Genomic DNA, 4,311 nt, shown 5'->3' on the forward strand with positions numbered 1-4,311 from the left:
TCTTCTAACAGGTGCAACGACTTCCTCAAAGTCAATCCCTTCTTTTTGTAGGCATCAAAGTGCAACAAGTCTAGCTTTATTCTTAATCACAATACCCCTTTCATCTCTCTTGTAGGCATCAAAGTGCAACAATGTTCTTTGGTTCTATTTGGGATAGAAAGCAGGAGTACAAACAGATGTTTGCAGATTCAGAATGACTTCTTCTAACTCTTTCAAATATATTTTCAATAATGTTTTCAGAAGGATGATTCTTTTCAATATAAGGGGTTTGGACTATCATATCTGCAGACACAGTAGTGTCAAGATTTGATTCATTGAGATCTGGTTCATCAATGATCAAATCAGTTGTTTCAATATCTGCTTCAGGTGCTTCCTCATTGTTCTGCCTTGATGTAGATGCACCATTGTTTCTCAAATTTAATCTTTCAAACAAATCTTGAAACCTTGCTGTTGAAACAGACTCTCTTCACTAGTTTGGTTTCTTGGATCTTCCCCATTTTGAACTTGATCACTTTGCACTTCCTGATTGTCTTGATTATTATCTGTTTGATCATGTTCTGGACTCTGATTGTTTTTTTGATTATTTTATTGAACTTGGGCAACATTTGATCTTGTGATATCCTTTATAAATGTGTATTCACTTTCCTTACTTGCCACCTTGTTCCATAACTTTTCCACATCCAATGTTTTCTGATTTTTCTCTTCAATTACACTGGTCTTGTAAAAAGAATCATCAAAGTCTTCAAGGTAGATCTTGAAAGACTTTACCAATTTTTCAAGGTCAAACAGCCATGCTGCACCATCAACTGTGTTGAACTTATTTTCATTAAAGACAATATCAGATGATTCAATCACAACTAAATGATCTTTTACATATACCCCGTAGGCCTTTGAGTGTGTAGAGTAGACAACAAAGAACAATCCAAGGATTTTGCTTGAAATTTATTTAAATAATCCTTGGTGTTCCGGAGTGAACATTTGCATCCAAAAGTCTTGAGAAACTTGATATAGGGCTTTCTGTTAAAGAAGATTTTATAAGGAGTCTTGTTGTGCCTTTTAAGAAGTACCATGTTCTGGACATAGCAGGCTGTGTTGTTGGCTTCAGCCCAAAATGTAACTGGTAGATTAGCATCTACTAGCATGGTTCTTACAGCTTCAATCAGTGTTCTGTTTCTTCTTTCTGCAACAACATTCTGTTCAGGAGTTCTAGGAGCTAAGAATTGTTGAAGTATTCCTTTTTCAGCACAAAATTCTTCAATAACTACATTTTGAACTCAATACCATTGTCACTTCTCATCACCTTAACCCTTTTATCCAATTGATTCTCAATTCTTCCTACACACCCTTTAATCAACTCTGTAGTCTCATCCTTTGTACTTAGGAAATAAACCCAAGTATATCTTGAATAATCATTAATGATCACTAGACAATATCTTTTCTTTCCTATGCTTGGGACACTCACACTAGCAAAGAGATCCATGTGAAGCATTTCAAGTACTTGATCAATTGAGTTGATGAGTTTTGTCTTATGAGAAGATTTGTGATGCTTGCATTTTTATCATGAGATACAGTTATCATCCAATCTGAACTCTCTTTTAGGTAGGCTAATTACATGCTCACCCTTCACAAGTTTGTTCATGTTCTTCAGATTCACATGACACAATTTCCTATGTCTTTGGAAACAAAACAGGTACCCCTCCTGGAAACAACATCCTTCTTGTTTAGTTCTTATAAATTGTCATTCCTTGGGGCCATCATCATGATCATGTCCAGAGGAATTACATACTCTGGTTTTAGAATGAAACAGTGAGAATCATCAAATCCCACTTTATAACCCTTGTCACACATCTGGGATATGCTCAAGAGGTTATACTGTAATCCCTCAACATAGAAGACATTGTCAAATGTGACTTTTCCATTTGTCAAGATACCCTTTCCAACAATTCTACCTCCATTCTCATCACTACCAAATGCTACTGGACCTTCAAACTTCTCTCCATAGTTGACAAGTAACCTCTTGTCACAGGTTATGTACCTGAACACCCATTATCCATATACCATACTTCATTCAGTGGAGTGGATGGTTTCTGCACAAATCAAAAGAGATTGATTAGTTGGGTGTTGAAGTGAAAGTTATTTCAACATTCAAATCATCATATTCATTAACGGTAGCAGCATTGAGAGTGAGTGTGATTGGCTCAGGATCTTCATGAGTAATCTCAAGATTATCTGAATTATCTGTTTCATATCCACATTCTCTTGGAGTTTTCACAAATGATTTTGGGCATTGGCAATCATCCAATACACTGACACACCTTTGGACTTCATAGTCAATTGGTCTTGAATATTCTTTCACTTCAGTATTCTTCTCCTCCATAGCTTCAACCTTAGGTTTCCAAAGAATCCTTGAGGTTTAAAACCATGTTTCAACAGGAACTTTTCATCACCAGTTAGTTTAGTTGGTTTCTTTCTTGAGAAAACATTTTTCTTATATTTCTTATCAGCACTTGGTGAACCGCGAGAATCATCAGACTTAACTGAATTTGTGCCTTGTTTGGGAATAATTCTCAAGGGTTGAAAGTTCTTTTTGTCAACAGTTACAGACTTCTTGGGTGATTTGCTTCTTCTGAATTGTTCAGCCACATGTTTATTTGGTTTCTCATCAATTTTCTTTTCATTCATAACCTTCTCTGAAGCATTCTGAACATTTTCATTCATAGTTTCCTTTCCACACACCTTTCCTTTTTCCAAGTATTCATTATACTTCTGTTTGTACAGAATAAAATCTTGTCCAAATTTTGTCTCATATGGAACATGAAAGTGTTTGAAGTTGAGTCTTTCATTGTAGGAGTCAGTGTAGTGACCATATTCATCACATTATTTGCACCACACTTTTCCTTTAAATCTTTCATGATCACTACCCTTCTTGAATCTCTTACTTGGTCTAGGTGTCACACCCCGACTAGGCAGTTGCGGAAGCGTAATACGGGAATGTAACAGATAACACTGGTATCAACCACATTGTTTATAAAGAAAATTCAACCACTAGATTACATCATATTACACTGGTAGGTACTATGTTTACAAACTAGGTGAAAAACACATAACCGGTTTACGAGCTTCTTATACAGTATTATATCAGCGTCTATTCACAGCTATTCAACTTTCTTCCTAACACCAAGCATGTAAGCAAATCATTCCACTTCTGCTTTACCTGAAAAGCATGTAAAACGGGTCAACTACGTCTAGTTGGTGAGTTTCAAGTTTCACGAGTTTCAATGAAATCAGTACACGAGTTCGTAAAGTTTACAGTGTGTATGTATATATGTCTGTGTATGATGTATTATACTAAGCCACAAGTGAAACCGAAACGAGCTAAAACACATGGCCTCCACTGCCCATGCACTCCCGTTGGCATTTAACAGCCAATTTGCCCCAAGTATGTACTATGTCTAACACCACATAGCAGTATGTAAAAATATAATGACAATGTGCAACTGGGTTTACATATGTTCCGGCATACCCCACCGGCCCTGTCAGTTGGGTTTGTCAAACCGATAGTACTATCCACACGTCACCGGCACGAAGTTAATCACTTGTGTTTGTGGGGACTTGTCAAGTGTTAGTACTTAGATAATCCACATCATCACACGTTTTCAAGTATAACAGTTTATGTAAACATGCTTTTCACCCCAAAAGTTCGTAAAACAGTTTAGAAAGTGGGGGTCGTGAAACTCACCTTATTGTAGTTTGCACAGAAATTACGTGTCAGATAGTCAGATGACTCGTTTATAGCCTGATTCCTATAAACGGTATCGTATCGTTAATACTAGTACAGTGTTCAAGCTAAGTCGGGCTGTATAGATAATCTGGGTATAGCTGTTAGGCCCAGAACATGACCATAGTCTTAGATTGTGACGTTGTATACTATGAAATGTTTAAAACTGGATTTGGCTCAGTTTCACCGTTTTCCGAGCCTAGCTCAGTTGATCGTTTATACGTTTCGGGATTAGGTAAGATCACACAAACTTAAGTAAATATATTGATTGATAAAATGATTTGATTTATGAAAGAATTTTAAGGTTTCGGTGTCTGGTTTGATCGCAGGGTTCGTTTCCGTTTTCATACGGGTTTGATTATACAAAACGCGTACAATCCACCCGAATTGTCCGGAATTCTCGTAAAAAGTTCGTTTTTATCAATATCATTCAAAAATATGATATTTGACCACTTTTGACATTTTGACATACCAGTCAGTCCGTTAAACACAAAACTGCTGGTTTCGTTAAAACAATTATAATTTAAATCTTT

This window comes from Bidens hawaiensis, unplaced genomic scaffold (genome assembly GCF_021521415.1).
Source record: "Bidens hawaiensis isolate Kalapana, Puna unplaced genomic scaffold, B.hawaiensis_p1.1 tig00010587_1, whole genome shotgun sequence".
Taxonomy (NCBI): Eukaryota; Viridiplantae; Streptophyta; class Magnoliopsida; order Asterales; family Asteraceae; genus Bidens; species Bidens hawaiensis.